General features: G+C 38.6%; 1 pseudogene; it reads right to left on the bottom strand.

Annotated features, from left to right (window-relative positions):
- Positions 1 to 4,145: 4,145 nt before the first annotated feature.
- LOC104866087 lies at positions 4,146 to 9,513 on the bottom strand (annotated as a pseudogene).
- Positions 9,514 to 12,475: the final 2,962 nt, after the last annotated feature.

The raw sequence follows: 12,475 nt of genomic DNA, 5'->3' as shown, positions 1-12,475 counted from the left end.
CTACTCCATAGAACTGTTTGTGCCCAGGTCATGAATAACTCACTCTTTGTGTAATCCAATCAATTCTCAATCCTCAGCTAACACCAATGCTTGGAAGCTCTTGGCGCAGTGGGTCATTTTCTCCTACTTGATTCCCTTTCTTCCCTGGCGTTCAGAGTTCCATGATCTCCTGGGACTTTGTGTTTCATTGGTTCTTCCTTGACCTCCTTGGTTTCTTCTTTTCCACAGCTTGTCCCTATTGGCTTAGAACTGAGGTTGAAGAAAGGCTGTTGCAGATCCAGTTAGCTAAGATGAGGTCACACTGGCATAAGGTGTGTCCCCAATCCAGTGACTGGTGTTAATGGAAGAAAATGTGGTCACAGATGTGCTCTCAGGGAGGGTGCCCTATGAAGATCAGAGTCTTACCACCACAGCCAAGGGACTACCAGAAACCAGGAGAGATGCCTGAGAAAGATCTTTCTCTGCACTTTCAGTGGGAACACGGCCCTGCTGACACCTTGATCTTGGACTTTCAGATTTAGAACTGTGAGAAAATACATTTCTGGTGTTAGAGTCACTCAGTTTGTGGCACTTTGTTATAGCAAACCTAGCAGACTCATAGGCCTTTGTTTATCCTTGAGAAACTGGATCCCTGTAGTTCCTTCAAAACAGGTCAAGTGCAGTCCTCCTGGTTTCTGCGCTGCAGGTTCACTCTGCTGAGAGTGCTTTTCACAGATGTCTCCTGGCCCACACCTTCATCTGTTCTTAGCTCTGCACAAATGCCACTTAGGCGTGGTGGGGAGGGTTCTCTGAGTCCTCTGTCAAGGCCAATACTCCATTCTATCATTCTCTGCCCCTTTATTTTGTATTATTTTATTTGTAGCACCCCTAAGTGTAAATTCCTTTAGTTGATTTATCTTCTGTCTACCCTCATGACCTTTCCCCAAATGTTACGGTGCATATGGTCAAGAATTTCTCCAGTTCCTTCCCTGATGCATGTTGAGTGAACAGAAGAGGAAGCATTCAATACATATTTGTTGAACAAATTAAAAAACCTACATGAAAGTTTAACCCTTAAGGTTGAATTGAAGGTAGCCTTGAGGGCATGTTAATCAATACTTGCCTTTGTCCTAGTGACCATGGGGCTCCAGGGAAAGAAGTTATGGTTCTCACTTTAGTGAGTTTAATCAGCAGTTAAGATGAAATATTTAGTCAATATTTGACTTCTGTTGGGACTTTTGATTCTCTAAAATGTTTGGTTAAACCCAGTTTTGACAAAGTTAATATTTTTCATGTCCTGGAGATTTAATTAATTAGTATCTGAAAAGGAATTTGAAGATATCTAATGCTGTACAAGGATTATATAGAAAGCATTAAGACTTCCTTACTTGAGAGGAAGAAATTTCTAGTGGACAAAAAATTTTAAATTGACTATTAAAAGAAATGAGAAGAAAATATGATAAATGATAACTGTTTCCAGTTGAATACCATGAAGACCACCTGTTCAGCACTTCCGTTCTTCGTGGTCCCTGAATGGAGAAATTATGACTTCTGCATGGAAATTTCATAGACTAACAACAGGAAGTTAAACTTGTGTAACTTTTGTCCAGATCCACATCAGGTATGTTTGTATGGGTATGATGTTGTATTACATGACAACTGCTGCTTTGCTGTCCCAAGATTATTATTGTTATTTTACTATCACCTGTAGATCTCTGTGGAAAAGGCACTCTGTTACCACTTTACTTAAGGTATTAAAAATAAATATATTTTTATATTATTAAAGGATTGTGTTACAGCATATTTTGAAAATAAAGAAAAATCATCCAATTGTCCCATTTGTGTGCTCTTTTTATGTAGTTGTAATTAGACTACATCTATTTTTTTTGCCCTGATTTTTCATTTCATATTACTTAACTGTATTGTTTTCTTTTCTTTTCTTTTTTTTTTTTTTTTTTTTTTTTTTTTTTTTTTTTTTTTTTTTTTTTTTGGTACTGGGTATTAAACTCAGGCAGCGGCACCACTGAGCTAAATCTCCAGCCTGCAACCATATTGTTTTGACTTAATCTACTTCTGGCTATTATAACAAAATACCACATATTAGGTAATATGTAAGCAAGAGAAGTTTATTTGGTTCAGGACTTGGAGGATGAGAAATCAGAGGACATGGCTCTGGCATCTGGTGAGAGCCTCTGTATTGTATCCTCCCATGATGGAAGGTGGATGGGCGGGAGAGCCAGAGTATAAGAGAGCAAGAGACAGAGAGAGGAGCCTTGATGGGGAAGAACTTGCAAGGAAGCCATTCTGCTGACGATTAATTCAGTTCCACAACAGTGCCATTAATCCATTCACAAGGGCAGAGTCCTTATGCCCTAATCATCTCTTATAGGTGTACCTCTCAGTGTTGTAGCACTGGAGGCCTGGTTTCCAACATAGGTACTTTGGGGGACACAGTCACACCATAGCATGCTTCGTAAAACCATAATGGCTACAACCAAGTTTTTTTTTTTTTCATATTTAATGTTGGTCTGTTTTAATTCTAAGTAAAGCAATTCTAAAAATACAAACTGAACATTAGAACCATGAACTACCATGATAAAATAAAACATTTACAGTAATTACATCTAAAGACAGTTCAACTTGGTAAATCATATTCCAAGTATGGTAAATAAAGAGTTACTAAAAATATTGCTGGTGTTCAGTTAGAATTGAAGGACTTTGGGGAAAATGAAATAATATGATATAGGTGGAGTGTATGTGGGATTTACATTTTCCATTACCCCTAGATATGAAGAAACACTCAAAAATCAAAACAAACTCTGTGTTTTATTCAAAATATTGCTGCTGCAAGAAAGGCAACTTTAAATTAATAGCTAGGGGAAAATCAAGTTTTGGTGGAGTTAAACAGAAGCGATAGTTTTTGATTGGAACTTTTGTAAAGCTCATTTATACCTGGTAAACCAGGAACCAAATGCAGAACAATGAAGCTGCTTCTTTTGCCTATAATGTGATAAGAAAAAGTCACCTTTTGAATATGTTTAAAGAAATAAAGTGACTTTCTTTATAAACAGTCAAATAATCAATTAATGGAATAAGTACTAACCAATATTTTTACCAACTTGTCATCACTACACTTACATATTTTTCATTTTGGCAGCAAATTCTCCATTTATTTTGGTCTAAAATCCAATCATTTTAAAAAGTAAAATGTATAGCCACCAAAATAAGAATAGTCTTCTGTTTTCTTTTTGGCTAAGAATCTTCAGATCTTCACAGACTTACTGTTAAAAGTGAGAAACATAATCAAATGTGCCATGAAAACTTGAAAATGTTACTTCTGGTAGGAAATAATGTTGATATTATTTGAGATTGTTTTAAGTAGTGAACAGCTGAGTGAGAAGGACTGAGTTACAAGTGAAAAGCATTCCAAATGCCCATGAACTGTTGTTCCCACCCTTCTTCAGTACACACTAAATTTGACACATTTCCCTTCATACATAGCAAGCAACAGCACCCAACAGAAGCCTGAGAAGAAATGCTGCTGTGTAAATACTGCAACTATTCCTGAAAAAAGAATTATGGGATGTATACTCTAGAGCTGCCCATTCCCATAATTTTTATTGCATAGGTCACATAATCATACATATATATATATATATATATATATACACATATGTGTATATATATGTACATGCAAAGAATATATATATATAGTATATAGTACATATAGAGCAGTTTACAGTCTCAATATATTTTTTACACTTTGCTTGAAAGAAAATTTCAATATTTTACAGTCTTTTAGTAGGCATTATATACATTGCACCTTATGAAATCTAGAAGGTATTGGAATAAATATCTTCCCAACATTTTGGTATAACAAAACAGACAATGTTTCTCTAAATACTTGAGCTACATGATGTTTGCTCTGATAACCACTAATCACAAAAACTGACCCAATGGAATAATTAGAAAAATGATCTAACACCATGCATGAGTTTGAATAATTTTAATATCCTATCCTAGAAATAGTCTACAAATCTTACAATTTAAAAAATTAAGTCTCCTGATTTTTAAAAGACACCTTTTTTTGGACAATATCCATAACATTGACAAGTACGTGTTAAGGCTAGTATCATCTTCTGTGACTTGTTTTGGACAATGTTGTTTTTAAGAAAGACAGTAAAAGCCAGACTGCTTTAGGGCTCTGAGCTGTACCTACAGAAAATGAGTGCGGTGAACATAATAATCAGTCCTACAGTCAGGATGCAGTTGCTCCTTTCCATTCCACAAGGTGTCACCCGATGAGCCAAACTCGGTTCTATCCCACCTGCTATTCTAACTGCAGCATCAAAATAACTAGTAATGAAGTTTTTTAGATGATTGAGTTGTAACTCTTGATCTGCTAAGTTATTCAGGTTCTCTGGGTCAAGTTCTTCAAATTGATAATCTTCTTGGCCTTCGTCATCTTTTGCAATTTCTGAGTTCCGAGTCCAGAGTGTTCTTCTCAGAAGATGACCTCTTTTACGCTAATGTGGTATTGCAGCAGGCCAAGGTCTACCTGTGCAAATTCTTTTTCTGGAGTCAGATAAGCCATAATGCCTGGAAATACTAGATGAGATAGTTTCTTTTATACGGGAAGCACCTGTGAAATCCATATCTGAAGTATTGGATGAATATGCAGTTCCCTCAGTTTCCCTTATAGAACAAGGTAAATCAAAAGCAGGATTCTCAGACACTGATTCTTTATCCAAAGGCGGCTCAGCAGGTTTTGTATCATTTTTCTCATGTATGGGCCAGGAGGATGACCTACAGATTTTTTCTTTCCCTTTTTTTTCTGTTCCATTGCTTATTTCTCTTGGATCATGTATAGGTTTGGATGCCTTTCTGCCTTAAATTTAATTAATTAATTAATTAAGGTACTGGGGGTTGAACGCAGGTCCTTGTGCTTGTGAAGCAGGCAGCGGAACCACTGAGCTAAATCCCTAGCCCTCTGCCTTTAATTTTAAATTCATGGGACAGTCCTTCAGATTCTTTCTCTGCTCTGAAACCCACATTTGTTGGCATAGGAGGAACATGAATTTGCAACCCAAACAAATGCTTCTTCTTATTTCTTTCCCAGACATAAACATGGTCTTGTAATCACTTAATGCCTCCAGAACATACTCATAATTTGGGGATGAATTAGCTCAGATTGGAGCTTGAATAATTTGTGTTATTAGTCTTGTTTTTTTTTTTCTGGCTTGACTGGATCCAGGTCTAATAGCTAACTTGATTGGATCTAGTCAGAGGCCCCTGGTAAGCATCTTTTTAATAAAGGCTTACCTCAATACAAGGAGTCTAGGATTTTTCCCCCTTTGGTTTTTTGAGACAGGATCTCTCTATGTAGTTCATTCTGGCTTTGAACTACAATTCAGGTTGGCCTCCAGCTCGTGGTAATTCTCTTGCCTCAGCTTCCTGGATGCTAAGACTACAGGCAGGTGCCACCACACACAGCCGTGGAGTCTAGGGTTTTACACTCTGAGACTCCAGCTAATTTTATGTAGGAGAAGTAAAGATCCAGAACTTGTGAATTTTCAGAAAAAAAAAAAATTGCTAGAGACAAGTAAGAATTAAAATGGCCACTTGGAGGGGTTTTAATTTAGAAAAAAGTGTTTAGCAGGGTATACTAGAAAAGAGGGACAAAAACCTCACTAATCAGTGGGATATATTTTCACTGGTATGCAGAATCATGTAAAATTTTGAATGAATTAGAATTTCCCTAATATTTTCCTTGCAAAAGGCAAATGAAAAGCTTACAGAACACATAAGATGGTACAAAAAAAGGGCTATTGTGACTGAATTAACCCTAAGTTCTTCTCTCTGTCCTTACCTGAATACTTTGAGCCCTCTAACCTTTTTGGTCAATTATCTTTTCACCCCAAAGTAGTGAAACAGGTGAAGTTGGGCAAATTCTTACAAAGTGAGATGAGCAAGTCTGCCGGACATGGCAAAACTGCTCTCAGTTCAGGGTGTAATGACCATAAAGCCAAAGTAAAAGACACCTCCAAACAAGAGAAAAACCCTCAAAAATTTACTGTGGAATTTAGAGTCCTCATAGGTGAAAGGGGGTTCGCGTGCCCTTTCGGGTGCCCCTTCCCAATTGGGCCACTCAAGCACCAAGAGGTCAGGCAGGAGATCTTTATTGTAGGGAGGTGAGCAGGAGGCAAAGAGGCAGGAAGGCAGAGAGAGAGAGAGAGACAGAGAGACAGAGAGTAGGAGATCTTTATTGTAGGGAGGTGAGCAGGAGGCAAAGAGGCAGGAAGGCAGAGAGAGAGAGAGAGACAGAGAGAGACAGAGAGAGAGAGAGAGAGAGGAGGAAGAAGAAGCAGAAGGAGAGAGAGAACAAATAAAGGAATGTCCTTTTATCAGTTTGGGGGTGGGCTATTTTTTATTTATGAGGAGTGAGCTACTTTTAACCTATCACAGGCCAGATTGCTTTTATGGGCCCAGTCCTGCAGACACAGGTTTCAACTTCCTGGACCACTGTGGCCGTGGCGGGGAGGGAAATCAGAGATAAGGGCATGAGGTCATTTTAGGAGCCAAGATGTACCAGGAGAATGTAGCCTGTGAGGCGGCGTCGCAGCATACTTTAACATGATCAATTCCCTAACAATAGGAGCTTATAACATTGGACTCCCTGACTTTGCCAGTTTATTGATGGAGAGTGGGGTGTGGCAAAACTTCCTCATGAGAAGGACTGGAAGGAATTAGAATTGCTGGAAATCTTTCAGATTCAATTCTCCAGAGTTTTACACAAACACACACACACACACACACACACACACACACACACACACACAAATCAATGGGTCAATTACATAATTACGCAGGCAAAAAAAAAAGTTCTAATTCCAAGTTCAGATTACAGTTTGTTCAGAAGCAGTATTTGCAGCTGGACATGGTGTAAGACTTGAATAAGTGAAAGTGACTCCATGCTAATAGGCCAGACTGTGCTTCTTCATGTGCTAATTGCTACCTTGGTTAACTGCCCGCCCAGGGGCAAATGGTTTGACAAAAGGTGACCATAGAACATTTCCTGCATGAGATAAGCAATATGTTTGCAGTCTTGTTCTGTGAATTCCCTCTTTGTTTAGAAAAACCTTATAAAAAGGACCTCAGCCCCTGAGCAGTGGCCTCTCTGAGCTACCTGGCTCCAGGAGTGCCGTCTGGCTGGACTAATAAAGGTCTATTTACCATCTAGCCTGGTGTGTTCCTTCCTGGGTTTCTCGTTTCTCCGTTGAGCTCCCGGAGCCTCGCTGGGTGTTAGGGCCCAACATCGTGGAGGCCTTTTTGGCTGTTCATGCTCCTTGGAGTGGAAGTGAGACTTTAAGTCTTACAATGGTGGCACACATCTGTAGCCAAAGCTACCGGGTCCCAGGACTCTGGGAGAGAGATTGACCACTTGTGTATTAGTCTGTGAGTAAGCAAGCCTCCTTCTTTTAGACCGGACTATGTCCCCACCAGCAACAGCCTGTGAGATCGTAATCAGCATCAGTGTTGCTCTAGCGATTGTGTGGTGAATTTTTCCCTATGATACCTTTAAATAAATAGGAAGAAACAAGATTTAAGATGAATAGGGAATCCCACACAATGGTCCACTTTACTCTGTAAACCCCATTGTAATACAGACAACAAATCCCTCAGAGTAAAAAGGTCTTTTCTCTGGTGGGTGTTTTGAATTGAGTGAAGAGGTTCCCATTGTTTGAACCCATCCAAGTGATATTGGAGCCATTATCAGAAAAACACATTTTTGTTGTGTGATATTGTTCCCATAAACTTGTTAGGGTGAGATTTATTTTCTAAGCTAAAAGGACATATGCAATCTGCTTTGGAGGAAGAATTAATCTTAGAGTTTCCGAAGTCCTCTGAGCCAGGACTGCTATATTCTATGTGGGAATTGATAAATGCAAAACTCATGCCTGGATATTCCTGGTCTTTCTAACATACCTGATTGTTTATGGTCCTCTTCCTCTGCTGATATAGGAAAGATTAAAAGTGCAGAGCCTAAAAATTCCAAATAGGTCTGAAACTTTCCCTAAATGACCTCAATTGCTACTGAAGCCTGACATAATTCAAGGACTCTCCTTAATTTTAGAGAATTTAATTAAACAGGGACTCAAAATTTCATGTACTTGTCCTTTTGACATTCCAATCCTACCAGTTAAAGAACTAAACAGACACATTTGGAAATTTGTTAAAGATCTACAAACAATTGATTAAATTGTATTCTCCCCTGCCTTGACCATCCTTTCTCCTCTTTCATCTCTCTGCATCTACCTCACTCCAAGAACAAGATAAAATTAAATAAGACATTTAACTATGGATCCACATATAGTGCAAAAGCAGAATAACATCAGAGAAAGCTGAGAGGGAGCCAGTACTGTGTCATGTTTGAGATTTTACAGTTAGATATTATCAAAGAAAAAGCAATCTTCAGTAAATACTTTGGCAAAACAATTCCTATACACATATTTAAAAGAATTATCAATATCCTGTCAGAACAACTTGATATTTTTCTATTTATTCATTCATTCATTCACTTTTTGGTGGTGTTAGGGATTGAGCCCTTTGCACTTTGTTACATCCCCAGCCTTTTAAATTTTCTGATACAGGGTTTCCCTAAAGTTGCTAAATTGTCCAGGCTAGGTGTGAACTTTCAATCCACCTGCCCAAGGCTCCCAGAGTGCTGGGATTAGAGACATCCATCACCACACTGGTAGAACAATTATTTATTTGTTCCTCGTGAAGCTAAAAATTATCCCCATGCCTGAAAAACTATTGAATGAACAATTTTTAAAAATTCAAGAACTGAAACTTTCAAAGCTGTTTCTGATGCTGAGAGAGAGAGAGACAGAGAGAGAGAGAGAGAGAGAGAGGAAAACATCCATCAGAGGAAGCAGAAGGCATCACCGGAGTCCTAATAATAGCTCAAAGAAAGTTACTCTGTGTCTACTGAAGTATCTTTTGTAGTTATGCCCCAATATTGCCAATGCCTATTTTATAACTAATTTCTCTTGCATACCAACATCTGTATTGTGATTTGGAGTTTAATCATGGAAACATAAATCACAAATATTATAATACTGTTTGCATTTGATGTTCATACTGTTTTTCTGAAGACTTATTTGTACCGCCTGTGTTGGTATAAAATAATAAAAAGCCAAATATAAAACATACACTCACACACACCCACACACACAAGCAGGGCAAACAGCTGAAAGGGTGCAGAGTGATAGACCTTTGCTCAGGTTTCTTTAATGTCTGTTGGGAAGGAGAGTCAGTGCTTGTTTGTACTTGGAAATGTCAATAGTCCATCTGGGCTGCAGTGCCACAAGGGCTCACTGAAGCTCCTTGTTTTCATAGCCGTTGCATAAGTCCTGGACAACTCTGCAGTTTCTTTGAAATTCTACTCTCATTCAGTACAAAGATGACCTAAAATTATACTCCTCCAATAAATACTACTCTGAAATGTTCTCAACCTGCCTTTTTCGGCATGTTGCACATCAAGGTTACAAGGTTTCTACAGGAAATCTTCAGTTTTCAAGGGAAGAGTTTCACTATTTGGGACATGACCCAAATATGGAAGGGATTTCTTTGCCACTTGAGAGAATAAAAACTATTCAGTTTTCCTTAGCCTACAACCAACAGACAATTAAGATGTTTTCTTAGATTTGCAGATCCTAGGTCCCCCATTTCTTTCTAATGGCCTCACTATCACATGAGCTAGCAGGAAGTGCTGTTCCAAAGCCATGACCTTGGGAAGACAGTCATCAGTAAGGTTTAGCTAAAAGAAACTGGTCTTAGAACAGCCCTCAGCACTGGGAATTTCAAACTATGCTAAATCTTTTATCTTGTTTGTTCATGAGTGTAACGATCAGGAATTCGGGGTTTTTACCCACGAAACTGGTGAAAACATAGGTCCATTGAATGTTATAGCCTGCAATTAGACCCAGGAGCTGAGGCATGGCCTAAATGTTCGAAAGCAGTAGCAGCAACAGCTAGGCAGGTAGAGGTTTCATTTGAGCTGGTTTTAAGCACATTACTTTATTGTCAAATCCCACACACTACGGAAAGTTTGTTAAATTCCTGTCAAACTTAACATTTCTTGGCAAGTAGCCTAACTAATATAAACAAGGGAAATTCTCCTTTCTCCTTCTAATGTCTATCTAAAGTGTTGTAAACTTACTTAACCCTGCTACTTTATTTCCTATACTTGAAGCCATGTGAGTTTAGGATCAGAAATAATGGCTGCTTATGTTGGTTTGTAAGAGGCTCTATTGCATAGTCATGGGTTACTTTTTGTTGATTGTTGATGGATTTTATGCCAAAAACTCAGAAGGACAATACCTGGTAGGGTCTACTGCTATAACCAAGGTGTGTCAGTAGAAAAGGAAGCTCTTCCCTTAATCAAGACAGCGCAACATTCAGAGCTGGCTGTCACTCAAGCCTGTCACTTACCTATTCAGTAGAAATTTATACAGATATTGTATATGCTTTTGGAGTAGAGTGTTTCTCACTGCTAGCAGGACCCCCATAAAGACTCTGTGAAGATTAATTTCTTTCTGCTATCCAGTTGGCTGTCACAAATAGTCATTATTAAGACTGAAGCCCCTACCTGTAAAACTGATCCTGAATAGAAAGAAAATTCCCTGGCAAATTTTTATGCTTAATCAGCTAGTGCTCAAATGGCTAGAAGAGGTAGTTTGAGTGTGCCCCACAGCATGGATGCAAGTTAGTTTTCCTAGATGACCTATTTAACAATCAGTCCAATGGAAAAACAAAATTGGCATCCAAAAGGAAGTAAATTCAGAGTTAAGTGTGGACTCACAGAGGGTGCAGATAACTACCTGGTCTTCCTTGGGTTGCTGAAGCTTCCACTGTTAAAAGTTCTTTATTTCACAACTCCTTACTGCAGAGACAAGATGATCCAAATTGCTGGGTTGACTGCTCTAAAATAACCAGGTGTTATGGTTTGTGTTTAGAAGTCCCCCCAAAGCCTCATGCAGATGAGGTGAGGCTTTCTTTTTCAGAGGTAGCTGCATGTGGAATGGGTGATGTTGGGGTTAAAAGCATGTGATTACTAAATTACTATATGCGAATGATTACTTTGGCACTGCCATAATCTGAGTAGAATAAGATAAAAGGGGCAGAAAGACACTGCTAAACTCTCCTGTTACTTTTGCTACCTTGTGCACATTATGTCATTTCTGCTGTGCTATGCCTGTTTGTCATCCCTGCCTTGGAGTTGGCCAATTATGGGTTGAAACTTCTATGAACTGTAAGCCAAATAAACCCTTTCCCTTTTAACTTTGGGTGTTGAGTATTTTGTCTCAGCAATGAGAGAAAAGTGACTAACACACATGGCTTATAATGAATATTTAGTTTTCCAAACAATCCTAGGACAGTGATGGTAAAACTTTTAAGGACCAAGTGTCCAAACTACAACGACAAACTCACTTATTTATTGCAAAGTGCTAACACTGAAATTAAACTTAAGTATTGAGGTTTTAGTTTGGAAAAAAACAACTGTTATTCATGCTCGGCTCCTGGGGCATCCTGGCTTGCATACCCACAGAGAGGGCTCTGCTTATCCACTGTGCCATAGGTTCACCACTACTGTCCTGTGTAAACAATAAAAACGTCAGGTAGTGTATTTCACCTGGCATTTTCAGCTGGTTTTAAGAAATTAATTTTTTTCACATTTTGATCATTTGTAGATGGACTTCACTCAGTTGTTACTCTCAGTGGGGTATCCATTTGTTCTTTTAACCATCTGATTTTTTTTTCTGGTTGTAAAGAAGCTTTCTCAATGGAGGAAAGTTTATGCCATGATGGCAGCTAAGAAGTTATTAGGAAATGTGTTTCTTTTATGGGACATTCCTGGAGAAATCTCTAGCAACAAAGAAACCCATTTTATTGGACACATTATCAAGCAGTTTAATAAGATGTTACCCACACAATGACATTACTACTGCTCCTATTGCCTCCAGGCTTTTGGAAAGGTTGAAAGGACAAATTGCATTTTTAAAAAGTGAACTTGTTACAGTTAATTGAATCAACTGTATTGCCTTCTCCAAAGGTATAACCATTAACTTTAATGGCAATCAGATCCATGCCCACTGGAAAACACAGACTGACCCTTTTTGAAATATTTCCAGCAAGGACCATAGGACCGTACTCCATTAACATTACACATGTCAGAGACCATAAGGTAAAGATAACTAGGGAAGTTCTTGCCCAGTAGCTGAAGGAAGGAAACTTAGATGTGGATGGTTTTCTCAAGATCATGGATCAAGACTTCCCTACCACTATGAAATCTTCCTCCTTTCCCCCATTTCCTGCTGTCTTAAAGCCTTCTCTTTCCTTACAGGAAAATCCACAGGACCATAATCTTTATGTGGATTTTTAAGCAAGGAATTATGCTATATGAAGAAAGCAAAGTAATTGTTGGGTTTGT

This window comes from Fukomys damarensis, unplaced genomic scaffold (genome assembly GCF_012274545.1).
Source record: "Fukomys damarensis isolate Sample0158 unplaced genomic scaffold, DMR_v1.0_HiC HiC_scaffold_18, whole genome shotgun sequence".
Classification (NCBI taxonomy): Eukaryota; Metazoa; Chordata; class Mammalia; order Rodentia; family Bathyergidae; genus Fukomys; species Fukomys damarensis.
This window is presented reverse-complemented; position numbering and strand designations above follow the sequence as displayed.